General features: G+C 27.3%; 1 protein-coding gene across 2 annotated transcripts in view; it reads right to left on the minus strand.

Moving 5' to 3' along the window:
* The window catches only part of LOC100167286 (SCY1-like protein 2), a 181,351-nt gene that overhangs the window by 138,355 nt on the left and 17,554 nt on the right, over window positions 1–25,442 (minus strand). The window contains exon 2 of one of the 2 annotated variants that reach the window (XM_029488420.1): window positions 9,482–9,589. The exons of the other annotated variant lie outside the window; for it this stretch is intronic. The gene's annotated coding sequence lies outside the window, so the exon portion shown is untranslated. The remainder of the gene's footprint in view (window positions 1–9,481; window positions 9,590–25,442) is intronic. 2 annotated transcript variants of the gene reach the window in all.

Raw genomic sequence — 25,442 nt, forward strand, 5'->3', positions numbered from 1 at the left:
CGCAGTGGTTCAATCGATGCAAAAACATCGCGTCGAAACTCATTTGATTGTCACCGACAATGGCCGAAATGATAGAGGATTTATTTTTATTTTTTTAATCAGCTTCCGACGACAACCCACTCACTCACGTTCCGATATAATAATTAAAAAATGCAAAAGTAATGTGTAACGATAGACCGAGAAACGTATGCCGCCAAACAAAAGATAGTTGTTATACAAGTGCTTGGGTTGGAATGCTTGAATCTAGGACTTAGTGTACGCAATTAAGAATGAAATGCGTCAAAAAATGTAAACTTACATATTATAATATATAATTATGTGTGTATTGTATGCTTACGTAAATACCAACGAGAGAACTATGTAGTTATACTTTGTACTTGTACAATTTTATGACTGACGTCATCACTAAAAAGTCACAACACTTTTGAAGACATGTAAAAATTATTATTCTGCAATTATAATGACCTAAAATTTACGAAGTACCTACTTTCGGGATGATTTACAATGAAAAAACAAAATTTCTCTGCATGCTATTACATAGTCTAAATTTTTTTTTCAATTCATGTCTCTTATGAGTAACTCTTGAATGACGATGATATAATTATTATAATCAATTAACATAATAACGACGGAAATGCATTTAAATAAATACTCCGATCTGTAATAATCATTAACCATATGAAAGGTATAATATAGGTATATATTTATATATATTATATATGATAGATCTGCCTAGAATAATAAATTATTCGATTCGTACGAATACGTATCCTTTCTAGTCCTTGCTAGGTACTTTAACATTGAACAATTTGTGTTTGAAATATTGAATAAAGAATGCATGCAATAAAATATCTAAAGTAGGTAGAATGTACATTTTGTTTTTACTTTTTATAGAACTTGATTTAATTTAATTTTTATTTTTATTGTTGATTTGTATGTTCGTGGTAATAGGCAAATCGTTATGAAAATACTTTCCTCATTAAATTCGTTTGAAAAAAAAGTTGTATTCAGCCCAAAACCATCAATTTCAAATAAAAATATGATCATAGGCTGAATAGAATAGTTACATTTGTACGAATAGGTAGGTAATGAATTATATAAATACTTTATTATTAATCAATCTGTGTTTTAACAAATAATTTACCTATCTAATAAAATAGGTACCCAGGTAATACTAAATAGGCTTACTAGGTTGTATTAATTATTTAATATAACAACGACGTCCATGTGCTTAAAAAAAAAAAACATCGATTTGGCGTGACCTTGTGAAAACTATGACAAAAAAAGTTATATTATTCTATTTATACAAATACCGAATTCTGCATTATACGAATAGGTACTTTAATAGTTTAATATTAATCATTAATCTGCAAACATTTATAGCGTTGAATGACCAATGCAGTTGAGGCATTGTATTTTTAATAATAATAAAAAACAAATATTAATCAATATGAGTTTAAATAAATTATGCATGCACTTAAATGCCTATGTCACTTTGGTTATTTTCGTTATACAGTAGCTATTTTTTCTATCAAAAATAATAATTTTCTTATCGTAAAATGGTGTTACTTTGAGAATTTTTTACTGTCTTATGAAAATTATTTTACTTTATATTTTATGGATAACTTTTGTAGTATTAACGATAAAACTCTCAAAATTAAATCTTAGTTACAGATAGTTATACTCAATTTTTCAACGTTTTAAATTATCATGGTACTCTGGTGAAAATATAACTGGCTACTTTGAGCCCCACAAAATCAAAGTTGCTCCATTCTACAGTAGTCATTTATTTAATTGTTTACTACAGTTAGTTTCAGTGCACATTCCTTTACATGGTACATTTTTATAGGTTTAAACTATTTTTAATGGGTTTAAAGTGTATTATTCAGAAACAGAATATTATATTTCATCTTAAATTTCGACAAATAGGTATCAAATTCTGAACCACCAATACCTACTCTATTATTAAAAACAATTTATAGTTCGAATGAACGGGAAAGTGGAAAGAAAATACACGATGCATCATCATTCAACTTTTCTTAGTAAGCTTAAAGGCTTAGAAAAATAAAATATCGGATTAATCGAGAATTATTTTAAAGTTAAAAAATATTCGTGAAAAGAATTGTGCTTTTAAATCTAAAAACTAAAACAAAGCGATGCATTAAAAAAGTATAAGACTCATAATAATAAAATCAATTTTGATTATATCGTAAAAAATGAAAAATTCTTATAGCACTTAAAATAAAAGATATATTTTTTTTTTAAACGTAAAAATAATTATCTAAAAGCACGTATTTTGTTTTGAATTATGTGTAAATCTTTTTGTAATGATTCGTATAATGATCAATGTTAAAAAAAAATTATAAGAACGACAACAGTTTTAAAATCTAAAAAATGTTCAGGTGAACGATGGATAGTGGCGTTTGTGTACCTTTGTATTTTACATGACGTGCGTCATGAAAGCTTCGATATTCTGGATTATTGATTTGATTCGTTATTATTGTTATAGTACACTTTATCGGCAAACGTACATAATTGGTTTTGTGGCCACGTGCATTTAATTACCATCTAGACTATATAATATAGTTGTGGTGGTTTCCCCCTTAATTACAATGTCAATTCCTCAATCAAATTGCCTAGGTATATATTGTTTTCTTTGCGTTTTCATAAATTAATTATGTTGATGACGAAATTAACAATCATTGTTCCGGTCGGACTTTCACGACGGAATTCGATGATAAAGCAAAATATTATTAAACTTTTAACAACAAGCCAAATATTGTTATCGAGTTATAATCGCTCTAACATCACAAATATAATTATTTATATAGTAACCTCATAATGAATGGTTTAAACCACTTGAAAACGGTACCAAAGGAGATTGGTAGAAAATTTAAAATATTAAAATATGACATAAAAGCTAATTAAGTCTTATATTAGGTTGCATAGCTAAAATTAAAAGAAAGCTGAGAAAATGTGAACGACATATTTTATTATTATGAGTTATTGAGTCAAGGAGGACTAAGGAATTTTGAAACGTACTAAATACAGGTCACATACTCACATAACAATTTGGAAATATTCATTAGATATTGTCATTAGGAAATTCAGAATATAAAACACAGAACATATGCATACTCTATTGCATTCCAGGGCTTGCAAACGTTATATTTGACAAAAAACGATTGAAATTTGTTAACATAATTATAACGGAAAGCGATAATCAACAATAATATAATACCGCAAACCAAAACATAACGAATAACAAAATATTATATTATAATGTATCATTAAACAAAACATAACGCAAAACGTAATTTATAGAATATCATTATATGAAAAATAACTCAAAACGTAATTTACAGAATATCATTGAACGAAAAATAACGTAAACCGAAATATTTTAAAATCTATTTATTTAAAAGGTCCATTGGTTTTGTAGAAACATTTATTTCATGCAAACAATCTAAGAATTGATTATATTATTTTCCTTATCCGGGCCATTAGTCATTACCTACCCGCATTAGTTATTATTTTTAAATTTAATAGTTATTAACTCTATTTTAAATAACAATAAACGCAAAATCTTGTACAACGTTTTAGTCCTAAATAACGATAAACGCAAAACTTGGATAACGTTTTTGTGTAACGATAAACGCAAAAATTGTGTAACGTATTAGGTAAAACGTGGAAATAACATAAAAATAATAAGTTAATTTTTTTTTCAAATTTAAGCCTTGTTGCCTTCAAAATGAATATTTATCACGAACTTCACGATAACTCAAACATAAGACAAGTTTTAAATATTACTACACTTGTTTCTCACCGCGATAAAGCATAATATATAGATTTTTATACTCAGTTCTAAATGGTTCTCTGGACGTTCCTGATTTCATTGCAGCCATTTCCTTCAGAGTTCCTTCTTATTCTTCCAGAAACCTATCCCGATTTTATATTCCGACTCACAATACCTCTTGTGGGCACAATCATACTCTGCACCACATGATCAGAGTTGCGAACAACAATAAATTAATCTTTAAGCCACTATTCTACTTTTACATAAATATTAAATACTACTTAACTATACTATTTGTATATTTTTGAATTATTGCTATCTAAATTATTTTTGTGTTTAATTATATTTTATGGGTGCTAGCTTATTGCACCTATATAATTATACCTACACCTTATTACCATAATATTTGTTACACTATGTAAAATACCCGTTTTGTCGTTTAATAAACAATAATAATAATATGAGTTGAACAATTTCAAATAATTTGAAAATATTTTTTTTATAAACAGCGTAACTTTAGTATTCCAATATAATTTAATAACTTAGTGAGTAGGTAGGTACGAAACAAATTTCAGTTTCATGAGTGACATCATTTCCTCATTAAGGGTCTCATTAAAAATAAAAACAGTTGTAGTGCGTATACATATATGTGTTATCTGTGTCAACCACCTTGTTTTAAATTCAAATGAACGTAGATTCGCGGCCATCAAAATGTCAATAGGTATGCTATAAAAGAAAACAAAATGCAAGAACACAATATTACGATAATTTGTGTAGTTGGGTTTATTATTACAATATTAATCAGTTGAAATATTAATTTTTTCAATAGTTTATTTGTTATATTCATTTAATTTTGTTTTATAATTGAATTAAATTAAATAAAATTTGCAAGTCTAAAGTTATTTGTACAATACTGGAAAATACTGTGAGTACCTACAAAATTCTATGTTCTCTTGAAAGGAGAAAGAACAAATACAACAACCTTAACTGTATGCAAACACATACACTCTTATTTTTTTTAATGTTAACATAACATTCATTTGAGTTTGAATAGGATAATATTATATCATATTTTAATAAATTTTATAATTTTGTGAAATTATATTCATAAAGTTAGGTAATATTCGTTGTATCACAAGTATTATAAAAATGGTTGTTATAAAATTAATAACAACATGTTGTTAGGTAACAATTTTTTCAGGACTTTTTTTAAACACTTTGCATATGTAAAACTGAAAAACACACAAAAGGTGAAAAGACATAATTTAAACAATATATTATCAATACATCGATATATTTTTTTATAATTCCATATTGTACAAGAGTTTGTTGCATTTATATATTGTTGTTAATTATATTAAAGTAAACAATGATACAGCACATTTAAGACAAACATAATATTTATGTGATGCAATACGTGTTTTATCTACCTATAATGGTTTCATTATATAATTTGTGTATCAGAACTTAAAATTAAACAATTTTGGAGATATCCATCAAATATAATAATTATAATCGATCATCTACAATTACAAGTTAGGTATCATTTAAATATTGGAAATAAAATGTAATAACATAATTTAAACAATACATCAATATGCTTACGTAAATATATTTTGTTATTATTCTCCATTGTACAAGAGTCTGTTGCAGTTTTCATTATTTTAATATCATCAATGATACAGCATATTTAAGACAAATATAATATTTATGTGATGCAATACGTGTTTTATCTACGTATAATGGTCTCATTATATAATTTATGTATCAGAACTTAAATTAAACTTAATTCTGGAGATATCCATCAACTATAACAATTATGAACGATCATCTACGATTCCATCTCATTACATTAATTAAAAATAAAGTATCGTTTAAATATTTAAAAGAAAATGTTTATATTGTAAGTATGACGTAAAACTCACAATTTAATTGACAAGATTCTATTTAATTTGTTTTAAAAAGCAGTGATCAAAGAAATGTATTATAATTAAACTAAGCGTATAATAATATTAAGACATCATTTAAATAATTGATTGACAAAATTTGTCAAATAATTATTTAAATAACAAACCACAATATTTCACCAGGTACTTCAATTAGGTAGGTACTCGTTTAAAATGTAGAAATTATATTTTATATACCTATACGTATCTAACAGGTTAAAAAAGGTTTAAACTTTAAATTCGATGTTTTATTCTCGAATTTCCATTATGATCTACACAATTAAAAATAATAGATTATTATTATAAATATTTAGTTTAACTATAAAATTTTCAGATAAATTTATTTGGAAATATATTCATTCAATGAGCTCAAAAATATTTTAATATTTATGTTTTATTATATTAATTATTTATTAAATTTAATGCTGCCATATTATATTAAATACATATGATGTTTTTTTTTCCTTTCACGTTTATCTTTTATGGCGTTTATACCTACTATCATAATAGTACAATATAATAAACAGTTATTAATGATAAATGTTTTCCCCGTAGGATTTGATGAAATGTTGTTTCAGAAACATTTATTTACGTTTTAAGGAAACAAAAAAACTGCAGATTCTAAAATGTAATATATTACATCTAGAAATAATGTTAAAAACAATAAGAAAATGATAACGAAAAAACAATATTGCTAGTACTTAAAACGATTTTTAATACTACGTGTGCTTTAAACCAAAACGTTGTAATTTGATTTTTTTGAAAATCTACCTTTTAAAAAATCATATATTTACATACAAAATTGTAGTCATCATTAATCTATAACTCAAGCTTATGAGCAGCCATTTAGGTGCATTATTTAATGAGAACTAAAATATTAAATCTCACATTTTTTATTTAATAGTGTTCAACACATATTAAGATTGTTAACTTTAGTGTTAAAATTAATATGATATAATAAATTCGGAAGTAGTAACCAAAAATCACCATTTTATATTTTGCTTCATCCTTAGGTCCAACAATAATAATATGATTGTATAATATAATCGATTAGAGAACATTTATACACAAAATGAAAAAAAAATTATAAATAATGGTAAAATGGTATATTTTTTTTTAACATCACGTTATAATATTATTATCTTTTCTTCATGCATATTTTATAGTAATATATACATTTCAATTTAAAATGAACCTAACCTGGTCGAATTTTTTTTTAATTTTCTCATTCTAAAATTGTTTTATATTTTATATATGGTTTCAGACGCTTCATAATTGGACTTAATAATTATTTGATGGCCAACGGACTGACATGGCAATCTAGCCCCGTGACATGTTTTCTACCAAACTTTGGATTTTGGCTAGAAGTTTAGACAGCATCTTGTCGTGGTGTATCGCATAATTTCTTTCGAACTGCTATGGTGCAGATTTGATCAGCATTTTTACAGCGCATTGTATTACATTAAATATCAATGTTCGACTAACTAGCACAAAATCATAGTCGATTTCCAGTATTTAATGTTTATTTACTATAAATGGCTATTAAGTCTCGTTTAAGTAGAAGTTTTTCAAAGAGTTTGTCCATACACAAAATAAGTTATGTTAGTAGATATGATGTGACGTCATCAAGCGGTTTTTCCAGTTTTAACAACACTATGACATAGATCATTTTCAAATATTTTGGAACACATATCATGGGATAAATAACATTGTATATAATATGCTGATGGATATTGGCCCTCTTTGGAAGCACTTTAAGTATATTTCGACTAATTATATTATGGCCCTGTGTTTTTTTTGGGCTTGTGTGGTCGTATTCACTATTATATTGATTTTATAGCGACGTGTTATATCAATCGCAAAGTTAATTAAGTTGGTTGAAATAAAAAAATGCTCAATATGTTGAGCGTATACTTCAACTTTTTATGAGTCTTTGTGTGCCCAGGTACTGTCTTCAGTGGGTAGTACCTGTACACGTGGTATATTGAATATTATGTGTCTTGAGGCTTTCAACAAAGATTAATCGCTATCGGCCATTGAAAAGAAAACACTCAGATTATATCAATTTAACGTTTCATTTTTATTATATTTAATTTTGTTTAATCTTGTTTTTATTATATAGTCCCATTTGGTTTTATTCATTAGGTGCTGGGTACCAGGTGGCGAGGCCAAGAATTTTGTATGGTGGGAGGAGGTAAGTCCCACTAAACTTTTCTTCACCAACACTTTTGTAAAATCATTATGTCTAATATAATATTAAGATATAGACTAAAATAAACATGGTTAAAAGGGAGAGTTATAACCAGAAATATGAATTGTGGCACAAGTTTTCTTATCTACATTGGGTAGGTAATCTAGTGGTTGCCACTGGTAGCTACCAAAGTTATTGTTTTTGTCAGATTAATAATGTAATTTGTCAATGTTTTTAGTCAAGTTCAATGATTTCAACTCTAACTAAGTGAACAAGCTCTATTCACAACTAAACAATGTATAGGTAAAAGTTTCTGACCCTGATGTTGATTTTTTTAAATTATTACATTATGTAACGTTAAGTTTTGTTTCAAACAAACCTAAATTACAAGACTTAACGCCAAACAACTTTACTTCTTTTTTAGATTTGAAATCAATGAAAATCATTCATTATGAATTACGATGTAACAGTATTAAAAATGAAAATTGTTCTCCTGAACAATTAGGTATTTTGAAATAGAACATTTTGGATTTGACCCCACGACTAATTTAATTCAAATAATATTTGTTATATCTTAGAGCTTAAAAGTAAATCAACATTGCAAGCCTCAACCGTTCATAATTAGGACCGATTATTCATACGTACAATTAACTGTTCTTATAATGTTGTTATAGGATGGTGATTCTCCATAAATATCATTAATCGTTGTTTGTAGCGTCAGTGTATTTTGTTGAATATGTTTTCCCTCAGGTCTACACAATGCTGTATTAAATAATTTTACGTTGTAGACATTATGAGAAATATGTGCAGCTTGAAGAACCTCGTGTGCTCTATGTTTTACGATGTTTTATTAATTATTATTAGCCAACAACTACGACAACATAATAATATGATATGATTAACAGCTGGAGTTCTAAAGGCCCCCGTGATTACACTTACATATATCGACATGTCTATAGTAAATATACCTACGTAAGTACCAAATGTAGGTGTGACGCAAGGTACCTACGAACCGAATAATTGGAGTTGGAATAATTAATGTTGTCAAAAGATTTACAGTCCTTGATTAGCACGATGAGCAGAAAATATCAATGTTTAACGGTTGTATGAATGAAGTCATCTGCAGTGTGATGAGTAATATTTATGAGCTTCTAATGATGTCTGTAAGGAATATCAATTTTATTATATATTTTATTTTGTATCACACTACCATACAAACACGCTACAATACATACAGGTTTTTTTATAAGTTTTGTATCGAACATTCATACTAAGTTTGTATTTAATTTTAAAATTATGAAATATCTGAGGAAATTCCTCAAATATTGAATAATCTCATATTATACGAAAATGTATATTATTAAATACACTATTTGAAATGTATAATGTTATAATATTTCTGTAATTTGTAAATAATGTACATTCCATATTTATTTTTTGTTGTTGTTCAAAACTTCTCAACATTCACACTTGAACGTCACTCGACTGCTCGAGTAATATGATTTCATTTTTGAGTAGAATTTCATATTTATTGATTTAAATAATTACGTTTTCCATGTGTGTAGTCAGGGGAAATTGTATTTCATTTTCTATAACATTCGACAACACCAATGCAACTTGCCATTTCCCTTTCGTGCCCTCCTTATATACCTATTCCTGTAACCGGAAAATATGTCTGAAATTAGATTAATTATTTATTCATTTATAATACTTTGACTAAAGTACAAAAAAGATAAAATCCAATTATGATCTATATGTACTGATTAACAATAGTTATTAGATTATGCCATCCTAACAATATTAACTAATAATGATATAAGAACTTGTTAGTTTTTAATTTAAGTTTACCATTACTAAAAAAATCCAATGTCTTAAAATTGTATTATTTTTTAATACCAAAAGAGAGAAATGTATTATATTTTTGAGGATGGGAAACTAACAGGACGTTTATTTTTATAACTGTGCATATCTTATCAAATTATTTTGTTACCTTTTTGTACCAACGAACCGAAAAATAGTAAAAGTTTAACACAAGCACGGTGAAGAGAAGACGAGGTATTAAAGTATAAAACGATGACGAAACTTTGAGAACTTTTCACGCCTTCCGAACAATTCGTCTTTTTAATGTTTTATTATATTCACTCCAAAAAGGTTTGCCTTTCGGCTTTCTGCACAACGCGTACAGTAAGTTAGACCGTAATTTATTCCATATACTCCCAGTATATAACTGTTGTTATTTTCACAAAATAAATTAAGTAGGTACTAAGGTGTATTACGTATAGGTAATAATTGTTTTATTTTTTAGATAATATCACAAGAAAAACCTAAATTTAAACGTATTATGTGTCAGTATAATGTTCATTATATACACATTGAACAATAATTTCGATATTTGTAAATTACACTTTGATAATAGCTGCCAATTAACAGGTACTTTAATTGGGTGCCTACCTAGTTTGGTCACTCAATTTGATTTATCCAAAATTTACGACGTGACGAATATTCCAAAATATAATAATAAAACTAATTTAAGTTGTTTGAAAAAATGTATGGAGCCTAATTATAATAGTATAATCGTAAGCTACGTAAAATACACTATACCTACACCTACCATACCATTTACTATCACACCTATCTCGTGTGGTTTAAAAATTGAATAAAAAAAATTTCATAAGCCCACGATAATCAGTGTAAAAATATAGACGTCTGCATGTTATGACAGTGGCAGTACAAATCAAGAAATTATAACCTAGTTAAACTTAATCTTAAAGTCTTCTTGACTAGCTAATATAGCTACTATTTTAGGACACGAATAATGTAAAAATAAATAAAAATATATTTTTATCGGGTTTTCACGGTTTAACTTAAGTTTTTAACATGTATAACGAGTTTTTTGAAATGTGTATATTTTTACCAAACAGAATCAGATATGAATCTTAATTTTATTTTTTTTAACTTCACAAGTCACTCGAGTTAAGGATTTTATTACTTTTTCTTCAATGCCCCTTCTCCTTAAATGTTTTCACCCATTGTTCTGAGCAATAAGGATCAAATGCAATTCGAAACGCTACTCGACTCCGTTAAGATATTTGGGATTTGGATTTTCGACATCTGATTTAAACGTCCCGATAACCGAAACCGACTCCGGTGATGATCGATTCAGATAGTTTTGAGACCACGTTTCTTAGATAATATCATTGTTTCGATCGCCGTCCATTATAACTCAACCCTCCGGAATATTTCTTTGAGGGTATTTGTTTTTGTTTGTTTGTTTGTTTACGTGACACGTCGTAAATCGGTCAACTTCATAAAAATCGGTAGAATCGTCAAAATTATCCCGGAACAGTGCGTGGTTATGGCCTCGAACGACGACATCTTGCCCGACGGGGTAGGTAGGTGCAGATAACTCGGTTGAAAATGATAGTACATATTGTTATCACGGAGCTTAATCTAAAACGAACGCTCTGTGGTGGCGTTTGTGCGTGGATTTTCTGGAGGGGGGGGGGGGGTGAGCATTAGTGAATTGTGTGCAGGATTACTATAGGTAAGACATTGACACGGTAAGACGCAATTTTATAGGAAGGTAGAAACATTGTATAAAAATAACAATATGTCTAACGGCGGACGAGACGATTGACGATCGTGCATCGTGACTATTATTGTGTCCGCCCACGATTGCGATACGCCAGACACGATGATGATGACGGCAGTTGTAATAAAATTACGGTATACAGCGATAGTGAGATGAACATAACCTAATTACGATTTTATGCGGATCATACGCGTGATACGGAGCATTGGAAAACACGTGTACCTATCTATTCACATTTAATTGACATGACGCCACATACGACGTATGGAACACGTAACGTAGGTATCTCCATGCACGACGTACTAATCCCAACGAGTATAATATTATTAAACGTTGCACAGTTCGTGAGTCAACAAGACTGAATAAAATTCAAATTTAAAATATTGTACAACGCCTCATTATTATTATTATTATTACGATCAAGCAGTACGCGCAACCGGGTGTTAAGTTATTTTATTTACTATGACACGATGACACATTTTTGATGCCGTGATAAAAACTTTTCTACTATACAATAACTGATAACTGCTTTAGATTAATTTACGTGATAATGTTTTTCGTGTTTTTCGTGTTTTGTGTCTACCATTTGTCGCCGCCTAGAGTCCAGGCGCTCATTATCATATCTCGCCGCCGACCGACGGCACACGCACACACACGCACACCACATATTATTTGTTTTTATTTGTAAAATGTATTATTATTGTTTATTTGTGTTATAATTGTGTCAGTTGTGAATTATATAATATGTAGATAATGCGCGGTCGGCCGTCAACGTCAAGAGTTAGCACGGCCGCCGGAATCTTCAGTCCTGTTTCTCGGAGTGTAATCGAAACACGCATTTTTACGTGCGAAAATCTCCGTTATTGAAACAATTTATAGTTTTTATTTGTTGGGACGAATTGCCAAGTATTTATATTGTTTTATGTTTGCGCTAATCGCCATGTAAATTATATCATATTTTTTAGTCTGTGCACTGTGCGCTTTACGTAAATTACCTATTATTGTTTTATTAGCCGCGTGCGCTGATCGTCGCGGGCGTATTATTGTCTTATTGTTTTCGGCGCTAATCGCCGCCTTTATTATTGTTCCGACATAGTTTGTGTCGCGTATTATTATTATTGTTTTATTTTTCTATTTTGTGTGTGTGTGAACCCTTTTTTTATTATATAGCTAGGACAAGCTGGCCAGACTGCGCTCCACAAATTGTGAGTTATTTTATTATTATATTTTATTTTGATCATAAGGACCACACATTAAGTTATATTATATTTCTAAACTATATTATTGTGTTGCTGTGATTTTTATTTATTTGTATTATTATTGATATCGTGGATTATACAGCAACATATTATTGTGTTACCATTATGTTATTAATTATAAGTACACACACACACAAATACACACACACACACACACACACACACACACACACACACACACACACACACACACACACACACACACACACACACACACACTCACCACACACTAGCGTTCGATAGTCTTGCTCGGCGAACCCGTCCACTTCTATCGAATTGCTAACACACATACACACCTATACAGGTCGGTCGGTGTGTGACTGTGTGAGTACAGCGCGCGAAGTATTTAGGTGACCGGGCGTCACGGACTATTATTGTACGTTCCCGGCCCAAACACCATTTGTTTCAGTTAGATTAACCTAGATCACCATTATTTGAGGTCGGCGTTGCTTTTTTATGTTTATTTTTAATGTACGTCACCAAGATCAACTTCACCGATATGTCATCTTTCGTGGATTTAAACAAATTTAATTTCAGCTAAGTATTTAAAGTGAATTCAGAGAACACTGCAGGGAAAAAAATCATGATACTATGACCAAGATATTATTATATTTTAAACTAAATCGAAAAACATTCATTTTCTGTACCTGAAACACTCATTATTTTAAAAAGTATTAATGTTTTAGAAAACATTGTTTTACATAAAAACAAGTTGTTAAAAAAAACGTTTTTATTAAAAAATCATATATTTTATCCTTATATTGTTTTACTATTTTACTTTTTTGAATGACAACAGAGTTTTAATTTCATATCCAAAGCAGAGTATTTTTTAAAGTATTTTGATCTATAAAAATCGAGTTATAACTATTTAAAGTTTAGATCGGTGGAGTGGAGTGGAGTGGAGTGATAGGGGATTACTCCGCAAAATATTTGTCCACTAGTCCACTTGACTAAGCTTTAAAATATACTTATACCAAACTCATAAACAACTCGTCCTAAATTCGATTTTTATGAATGAAAATTCCTCGGAAAATTCTTAGAAAAACATTCTGCTTTGGAACATGAAATTAAAATTGTTGTCATTCAAAAAAGTAAAAAACTTAAAAATTATAAGGAAAAAAAATATTTAAAAAGTTTTTTAACAACTTGAAACTATGTAAAAAATATTTACAAAATCATTAATACTTTTTGAAATAATGGGTGCTTTATTATAAAAAAAATAAAAAAATAAATAAAAAATATTTTTCAATAGAATTTTGATATCGTAAAATGTACGATTTCGAACAAATTTGGACGATATTGATATTATATACTCCATTATTGTAATTATATCAATTGCAATCAATATATTTTATATATTATCATTTGTCACGCACAGATATTATCATACAGGTTACTAGACTGTCAGCGTACCTATCGTGCTTTTATTCAGTTTTCAGCATTCGTTCACAACCCAAAAGATGAACAAAACTGTGTTTTTATAACACCTTTGTTCTTTTTTTTTCTATTTCGAGCTTATTTATTACTTTCAAGTTTAAATTTTTATTACATACATACACAACAATACGTCTATGACACTATAGTATGTCAAAAACCGTAAACGCCCAAAGGAATTATTACGAACTGTTGAGGTGATTTAATCATTTAAATAAACTACAACGAAGAAAAATACCAAATAACAATGAAATGTCACCGCACAGGCAGTGTAATAATAAAGGAAAAACACATTCGGTGTATTCGAAAAATAAAAATAGTATATCAATAGAAATATACGGTAGTCGGTTTAATAATTAAAAAACAATTTACCGTTAAAACGCACTGAATGTTTTAATATAATTATACAGTGTGGAATTTAGTTCACTCCTTCTAATTTAAGCGCTTCAAAGAAAACTCGTATTGGCTTTAATGTAATTATAAGTTATGTGCGGTTTCACCGGTAGCAAACAATTTATAAATTGAATACTCGTCGTTCGTATTAAATTCAAAATACATAAAAAAACCAAACACATCATTATGTAAAATCATAAGTTCATAATATTCATTAACATTCAAAAATCTCAGAGCTATGAAAATAATATTAACCAAAATCTCGTATTTCGGATGTAAGGAAAATAATTTAAATTTAAATTCGCTAAAGAGAAATAAGTAGCTGGTGGGCTATATATTATTATATTTTACCATTAATGCAAAACCTCATTATCCCTAGGCGTTCTACCACTAGCTGATTACTATGGTTATCACAATCGTTTATACTAAAGCTGTAGGTATTTAGTATTTACCGGTGCAATAATTATGAAATTTATATTAAACACGTAATTCTCCCATTATAAATAAACTCTGATAGATTATTGACATAATTATCATAATTATATTTGTAATCTCCTGACACTATTATACATATAGTCAAGTAGAAAATATTCTATGATAATATATACTAACTAACAGTCTACATTATGATATTAATAATATGATGTTTTAATAGTAATGGTGTGAATATTTTCAAATTTCAAATTTCAAATTAAAAATCTGTTTTGTATAGAATATTACATTATTTTAGTGAAATAGGATTATAATATTCATCGCACTTCTATTATAATTTAGTGTTGAATTTTTACAAAATATGATATAGTAATATACCTACATTATATTTTGTATGTCTAAGATATAAACTTGAATAGGTTTAAACTTAGCCCAAAAATGTTGCTGTTATACTTTATTTAATAAATCATGACTCATCAGCATACAATTATATATTATTATTGTGACAACATGTAGTTTATTGTTAATGTTTGAAAGAAAAAGAGAAATATTTTTCGCTCTATTAAACGTAAATAGTTCAATGTGACTATTCAAATTTGTATTGTATTGATATGCTACCCACACGCATATTTTTAGGTAGGTATGTTTTTTCCTTAAATTTTATGTTCGATTTTAAAATGTTTTTTTTTATACCTATCACAATATTATGACATATAGTTAGGTAGTCGATTTCTGAAACTTACTATGTTAAGATTAATCTAAAGTATAATGACCCGATTGTCAATTTTCATACACATTGTTATTTCTAATACTTATGTCTACGTGGCCTAAACTAAAGATCCGTGTTGTGTGTCATCAGGAAAGCGGTTCGTATTCATAACGTCAATATTATAACCGTGTGACCCAATAATAATACGTGAAGCTTTGTTCTGAGCTACCAAAAAGGCCAAAAACGATTTTCTTTCCTCTAACAAAATCACCTCTGGAAGGGAATGCCATTTGACAAAATTTCTGGTCGGTGTGATCGTTTAGTCCTTTTCCCAGTGCGTGTGCAGTCTATAAGCCGTCAACCTGACAGGCAAGAATATATTATTGTCGTTAATTTTATAAATGGGATTACAATAACGTTTACGATGTATTAGATAAGTTCCCAAATTTACGACATTGACCATATAAATCACCTATAGGAAGGCGATGACGTAATTTTACCGTCTAATTAAATCTTCAGTTCTTAATGGTGTTTGAATTTAATTTAGTGATTTTGAATTTATTTCAAAATGATTTTTCATTATCTAAATAATCAATAAATTATGTTATTGATAAATGCCCAATAAAACATATTTTACATTGTTTTCTTTGTTGGCTTACGTGTATGAACAAATTCATTTGAATTCGATTAATCAAAACATTTAATTTTAATAATTTTAAAGTTGAAATTATTTTTTTTTTAAAACATGTTATTCACTCTCTCTTTCTCTATTTTTTTTTTCAAACTATCATCATATAGCCAGTAGGTAGTTAAGCTTAATTTATAGTACTCCCTCCCTGCAGAGACGTTTTTATTAAATCGTATTGTCTAAAAATTAAATTATATTATATATTTCCTAGTTTGCATTAAGTTTCGTATTCATTAATAGGGCAACATAGAAAAAATTCTAACATTTCTATGCTCTAAACCACCTTTTAACAAAAGATGAGTAAACGATTCAATTTTTGTGCCTTTTTTAGGTGTTTTTAAAGCTATCGCTGGCCTTATACGCAATACTGTAGTAAACCAAACACAAAAATAATGTTGAGAGATTAAAGGCTTTTAGGAGATGAATTTTGAGTAAAATGTTTCAAAAAATTGTGTTCACAAATAACAGAACAAAATACGGGCTGATTAAATCTGTCAATAATTAAATACCATGTATAGAAAATAATATGCATTTTTCATTATATCTTTTTCTCGTTTTTCCCTCAAAGATTCAGTTGCAATATTTTTATATGACGTTAAATTAATACTTTTAAATTAACTAATTTTAATTCTTTTTAAAAACAATAATTATATAATTAGCTTAATCATCTGGCATCTATGATATCAGAACTAATGACCTACTTGAGTTAACGCATTAAAATACCTTTTATATTTATAAATAATTAATTTAATCAAGTTTTAAGTTAGAAATTATTTTTATAAACTTTATTTTCAAAGCTTAAACAATTTTAATTATTGTACTTTTAATTTGTTTTATTTGGATTAGTCAGTTACTCTACAATTCTATGCTTTATGTTTTTATTTTTTTAATTTCAATTCTTTTTCATTCCCTAATTTACGCTTATAACATCATATTTAAAAAGGTGACATTAATCCGTTCAATTTTTTTTAGTTTTTGACAGTGGATTCTCTTTATATTATCTGACTATTATCGACGTTTTAGGTCAACATTAGTTTATAAAATGTAACTACAATGTTTGTACATATAGTATATAAAAAAAAATCGTCCAAGTGCGAGTCTGACTCGCGCACTAAGTGTTCCGTACCATCATCTATAATCATGATGGCATTATGGCAACACTGCTATTATATTATATACCCTACAATTATTAGTATTTGTTGATTTAGTGGCAACAGAAATACATTATCTGTGAAAATTTTAACTTTCTAACTTTCATGGTCCATGAGATATAGCCTAGCGACAGACGGACGGACGAACGAACAGAGGAGCCTTAGTAATAGGGTACTGCGTTTTACCGTACGGAACCCTAAAAATCAGAGTAAAGCCAAACTAAATAAACCATTTGGATTGATATTGAGCCCATATTAGTTTAATGTTCTCAAAATGAGAAGATTTTTATTGATAAATTATTTTTTTTCAGTAATGATAATGCTTAATAAATAACTAATTATAAAAAAAAAAATAGTGTACTTAAATTTACATTTGAATTAAAAATGAAAGATTTTTAATCAAATGAAAAATTGAATTTAAAATTGTGAAGTAATACTAAAGGTAATACTATGTATTTCAAATTTTGGAAGTTTATTAAATTATATTTTGAAGAAAAACTTTACACATTTATATTAATTATGTTCTTAAGTTGGATATATATCATGAAAATAATGTTGTCGTTATTTTTTAACTATACGTCATAAAAAAAAGTAAACACTATCAAAACTCAATTATTGACATTAAGAATAAGGTTAAAATGGTTTTAACTTTAAGTACTTATCATGTATATTTAAATTATTTTGAAACTATATTTTATAAGATTTGAGAAACTTTGGAGTTCAAATTATTTTTATATAACATGTTAAATACGAGTTTCAATATTATTAAAAAATAATTTTAACTTACAATTTCAAATATGTATGAATAACTGAATGGGTTTTATTTTTTTTTTTTGCAATAAACATAATATATTATAATTGACATCATTATAAGAAAAATAGTGAGTACTCAGATTGTATGATTTAAAATGTTATTTCAATCTAAATTGTGTTAAATTGTCGTTATTTGTAATATCCTCAAGTTAAAAAATTTAAATAATGAAATGTTAATTTATTGTTGTGTAAAATAATTTATTCTATATTATTGTTAGGTTTCTTTTTATTACAAGTTTTATTAGAAAAACTAGGAACAGTCTTAATAATATATTGAGACATTTTTCAATGAAATGGATTCTATATTTAATTTTTTGTAAATATCTGATATTATTTTATTCTATCATCTTAATGATACACAATTTAAGAGACTGTAATAAGTATATTTTATTATTCGTGAATTGATTCAAATTATTTATTTATCAATCATTAGTCGAAACTAATGTGTTTTTTTTTTTATCACAATTAATTAAGGATGATTATTATCATTAACATTTTATTAACACAAATTATTTATACTTTGATAAATTATTTTAATGTATATTTCCCAGAATATTTTTATACGAAGAACGTCCAAAGAGAAAAATGCTCTATATTAGTTTTAATTAACTGTCATCAAAATCCATACTTCTCATCGGTAAGGATTGAATTTTAATTTTTTAATTATTAAATGTTTATAACATAACTCATTTACTATATAAAATATTTTATTAACGGACACAAAATTATTATTAAAACATTGGGTACATATAGTTATTTATTAATAAATATCTAATGGCATGCAAAAAATAAAAAATAGAAGCGCTACTATTTATAATCAACTTAAAATAATGTACACTTTAAATAATTAACTAAAACAACATATTTTAGATTAGGCTATTATAACGAAATGAAATATTATAAACATGAGATTTTTTAAATTTCCTGTTTCTATTTTACGCTGTATAATTTTTATGAATACAAATGTCGCCTAATACTTTTTAATGAAGATACTATGTCTGTCACCGACGTGAATACAAAATTAGCCATGACTATATTTAAAGCTATCTGACCGACATTGACAAAATTGATTTTTGTTCATAGGTACCTAAATAATATTAAAAATTTTGTTGACTTTCAAAAACGTCAAATCTACTTCAAATGTCATGATATATTGCAGTACATATTTGTCATAGTAAATTATCTCTATATCTGACTTTAGGGTCAGAGAAAATGCATCAATTAACCTACAGGTAGATAGTAGGAACTATAGGTAGGTATTATAATATACCTTCGTCAAAATCCCTGAATGCTAAATCAGTAGACTTTGGATTAAACTTTGGATGTCGTTGTCTTATTTTATATTTATATATTTTTATCATTCATTATATAATATAACTATTTTGACATATTATAGTTAATATAAAGTATATTTCACGTATGAAATTAAATAAAAAAGCGGGTGAGTGGATTTCACTTTGTTGTTACAAGTAGGTCACTATAATGGATGGTGTTAAATTTGAATTGAATGATATACTATCATTGTATACGAAAAACGTTTCTGAATGAAGACGGTTTGTTAGCCTATTATATTTTAATAATTAAAACTATATTTAATACTATTGTTATTATTAATATGGTAGCCAGTAAGTTGAATTAATATTATTTGCGTGTTATCATATTATTTCATTATTTGTATATAATAATAATATTATACTTGAGAAATTTCAAGTCCCCACAAATAATATTTTTAAATTACAACAAAATAACTAAAATTATTATTCTTGGTTACCTAATATGAAATTTTGTTCAAATTGGAACATATTACATATTATAATAACTATAAAAAAAACCTGTGTTTTTATATTTTTTGGTTACAGAATGACCTACATACTTACGTTGATCCTTGTTTAACATTTTGAAAAAATTTCTATAACGAAATGCGCGTATACCTAAGAAATATTTATGAATTAACTTTGTATTACGTCCTATATTTTAATACTGATCTACTTAAATTGAAAATTACATACATTTTTAAAAAGTCCTATTGGTAAATTCTCATTTTTAAATGTATGTTTATATTCATATAAATATCTAAATTTTATGAATTAAAAATGATATACATTTACACCATCCTATTTTTAAACAGTTATGTAACGATATGTAACTTAAATCTCTTGACACAAAATAAATTAACGCCCGTAACTGTTACCATTTTAATTGTAGATAGATACAAGAAAAAATGAACAAATTTTGAATTCCGTCCATGCATCAGTACCTAGTTATTTTAAAATATTATTAATGTGAATTAAAATCTTGTGTTCCACATGTTTAGCTAATAATGTCGGAATAAAAACATTTAATTTATAAGATCATCGAAAATGTATTAAAATATAGTTGGATAATTCACAACAGTATGTACACAAATAATAACAGTATTACATATGATATGGATAAAGAAACCAGTTGACATTAATTAATAATTTTATTTGAAAATTATGTCTAAAAAGAGATTTTTTTTAAAAAAAAATAAACTTTTTAAGAAGTATAAAATATCTATAATATGTGCACGTGTTAAATACCATTCAAAGTTTGTAAGCAGATTCACTTGGTAATGTATACCAATATATCTATTATGAATGTGCATTTATTTTGCCGGAAGTTTGATTTAACCAAACAGCCGCAAACGTCGTGCTCTTCGGGGAAATTCTTGAACGTTCTATTACGTTCTCGTTTATACTTTTAAGGACTTTAGAGTCTTCAAATATGACGTAACTACGGTCATTGCCTCTAGACTGCCCTTAAAGTTTTCGACGCCTCGGGGGATAAAAATACTAAATCGAAATTGGCATACAACACTTTTGCTAGCCCAGAGTGAAAAACAAGATGAAAAAAAAATCGAAAAATAATAAACGGAAGAAACAATTTATATTTTAATATCGTTTCTGGCACAAAAAAAACCCCGAATATATTGAATAATAAATTTAATTCAAACGAACTTACTGTATTAATTTTCTCGTTTCAGAGTATAATCACGCGATAATATTAAATTTGTAGTATCGATTAATATTGACAAAATATACTATGTATAAAAAAAATAATTAAAACGTTTAATAAATTATATTATAATACCTACCTCGAACACTTTGAATTTTAATTATTGGAACCTTGGTTTAAATTTTTTTCTACCAATCCTTTAATATGACTATTCACCGTCGTCACGTTGTTCCATCATGTTTTATTTAATACCATATTATCCTTTGCTCTACGTGCGTCACGTAATTTATGAACGCTCTGCATAATATGACCTTTTAGTGTGTGATTGCAAATACTTTCATGTGCATAACATACGTGTGCGCGTTTACCTTTCGTTTAAAACTTTAATAGCCAAAATAGCAGTTCTACATTAATAATGGCGTTCTATACCATTCGCAAATGCATTTCTTGTCGATTTTCCCATACCATCAATCGTGTAATATTTTCATACACCTGATACAAAATAAAACCATGAGAAAAAAAATGTATACCTAGCAATACATATTGGGACGTTATGCTTCTAACGTGAACCCATTTGAACATTTAAATAGCCGCATTTATGTGTAGTGTTTATCAAAAATATGTATGTTTAATGTTTATAATATGTATTGTACCTGGGGTATTATTAGTAACATTGAATTTATAAATTACAATAAATTTACATTCATTGCATTTTTCAATACTCTATAATAAGGTTAGAGTAAATGATATGGGTCAATGCAATAAAACAATAATTATATATTTAAGACGTAATGTTGTTGTTTATAGTAAACGAAAATATTAATTTTTTACACTCAAAGAACACCGTACCAAAACTAGGCATAATCGATATCTTCAGCTGTTTTTTAAAATGTATATATTATAGGTTATCTATAACCTATAATATATACATAAATTATTTATTATATTCCTATAATATTTAACATAGTTGAGCGTAAAATTAAATATTAATTAGCATATGTTGTGGTTTATTGTTTGTTTACCCACGGTTATGGTACCATAATAAATAAACAATATTATCATAGTTACACTGCCGTATAACAACGAATAATACAACCATCGGATATTTTATAACAAAGTATTATCGTGTTTGGCTATCGTAAATTATTGTGTATGAATATTTTATACAAACTATAAAGAATATTGTGTTTTTCGATTTAGAAACATCAATAATTCTAAATAATTGTTCAATATTCGGCTGTGTAAATCGGTTAAAATAAATGTCTGCGATAAACTTGTATAAACAAAATTAAAAAAATTTTAATATCCTCCTGCTTATTACGTTTTTTAAAATAGTTATTATGAATTGTCTATAAAATTATCCAGTGTCATTCCAAAGGTTATAATATATAATATATTTAAACTTTTTTTTTGTCCTTTTGTTATCGTAGCTTAATTATTAAAATAATATTTTTTTTTTGTTTTATTTAGAAAATTATACAATCTATACTAAAACAAAGTACAATAAGCATAATGTATGGTTTTTTTTTAAATTGTGTGTAATGGCTTGAGTGTCTTGAGGGAAGAAACTATCAAAGTGAATAGGTACTTCGGATTTAATATAGTATAATTTGCTATGTTATAATTATGATGTACCTACACGTTATAAATAAGTTACATTTAAACACCGTATTTCATTGAATTAGTAACCGAATTTCCTCCGAACAAAAAATATTATGGCGCTTTTTTTTTTTTTTAATGGAAATAACCACTGCCAGAAGTATTATTAGGTAGGTAGTTCAAATAAATAAATAATAAACTACTATTGACAATTTGACAATACTATTTGAAAAATCCAATTATAATTTGACAAATTTGCAAATCAAAAACTAAATGTTTCGTCAGCACGACAGCTCGAAATTGACGACATATTATTATGCCTGATAAAAACATATAGTTAAGCTTTATTAATGGACATACATTCGTTGGAAAAGTGTGACAAGACGACACCATATATCATATATATAATATATGACCATATAGGTGATGGAAAGCAACCGGAAGCAAACGTTTGTCCTAGCTGTTGATCCCATCACTCGTTGAGTACAATAAAAACTCTTTATAATCTCACTGATTAATCATAACACTATATTCGCAGAATTTCGGATGAGTGAAATGCATGTTTGGGTCTTAAAATGATTTACGCTCTGTATTTTCACGTTTGTCCTCTGGGAACCGTAGGAATATACTTTGTGCACACTGTAGATATATAGGCAATATTGTGATACAAGTGAAAAAAAAAAATGTATTTTATTCTCACACAAGCCTAAGCCTGTTTTGTTTGGTCTTTGTAGGGACTTAAATATTATAAAAATATTTTAGATTCCGAGCGCAGCAATAAATCTATAGATTTCACAACGATTTGTGTTTGTTTTTCGTATATGTGTATGTTTTGAAGTAGAAAAAATTTTAAAATGCTTCTATCTTAAAAATTGATAGTAGTTTGTGATAGAGCATACTTTGATCTTGTTGGTACTTTTGTGAGGTCAAGATTTAAAATTCCCAGTATACATTTAAAATTATCGGGGAAAACAAAATTAAGTACAAACGAGGTAGGTAACTATATAGCCATCGAAAAATTATGGTATGGTTTCTTGTTGTAAAAAATAAATAATTGAACACTTAAAATCTTAACAAAATAAGTATTATAAGTAGTTAAATATAGGTAAGTATTTACTAGACATTAAATAATTTAAAAAATAATACGTTTGCTATTTTCATGGTATTCATAGATATTGGACTATTTTAAACTTTTTTTAGTATTTTTTATCGATTTATGTATAAATGTATTAATGTTTATTTGATAAAAGGTACAAGATCTTCGAAATTGAATACAATATTTCTCATAAATATTCAAAATTTTTTTTAAGAACATTCAAATTCAAAATGTCTACGAAAATTTACTAACTATTAGCTAAGTAGTTAAAATATCATAAAATATTAATATTCATGCATAGATTCATACCTAAGCCTTATGCCCTTATACATGTTATGCATTGTTGATAATTAATTTTCCTAATAAAATTATAAGAAAAGTTGAACTTGATTGCACAATTTGTTATGGATATCTGAAGTTAAAATGTAGACGAAATTGGATATTCTCTCGTAAAAATATATAAAGTTTTTAATTATTTTGTTTTAAATTCAAAAAAAAAATTAATTATATAAACATGAAACATTTTACTATAATGTAAATTATTATTGAAAATATATTACTCAATGATATTTTCAAAATATTTAGACAAGACTTAAGCTTTTTATAGACACTTGAAGTTTTAATTTTTTTTTTTAGTTTACATTATTATTTTGTAAAATAAATGCCTATAGTTTACAATAATATATAATTCACATTCAGTATCATAATATATAATTTACCATATAGGCTAACTGACCTTCTTCGCTCAGAATCGATTTTAGTATTCAATGATTTATCATTGAATTAAAATTTAACACATCCATAACTCAGTAATTATTACTGAACAACAAAGTATACTCGAAACCTACTTGCCCAATTGTGTATGATATAATATTAATAAATCTTGTAAATCGTTGTAGGTTCTTTTTTAATTCTTATAAGCCGAAATTATTATAGTTTTACTATTATGTTAATGTAGGTAATTTTTTTTTTTTTTATTTAAGAAAATATATACAATCTCTATTAACTATACAATAAGTAATAATGATGATTTATATACAAAACTGGACGGCTTGATGGAAGGGAGTGTCCAAACAACACTACTTCAATTTTAGACTTTTTTTTTTTTAAAATTATTTATAGGTTGAGGAGGTCCCTGGGCCAATTTCGCTTTAGAAGACGTGGAGGGTTATCGGGGAGAGTGACGGATAAGAGATTGGAAATGAGTGGATTAGGGTGGTTAACTGTGTTATTGTGAAATAATTTATATTAGAGGGAGGCTAGGGTGCTTATGTAAGGGATTTTAAGGTCAGAGTGGAGTGTGAGGTTGCTGACGTACTAGGGTGCGTTTGTGAGGAGACGAAGACAAATTGATTGGAAGGATTGGA

The sequence above is a fragment of the Acyrthosiphon pisum genome, chromosome A1 (assembly GCF_005508785.2).
Source record: "Acyrthosiphon pisum isolate AL4f chromosome A1, pea_aphid_22Mar2018_4r6ur, whole genome shotgun sequence".
NCBI lineage: Eukaryota > Metazoa > Arthropoda > Insecta > Hemiptera > Aphididae > Acyrthosiphon > Acyrthosiphon pisum.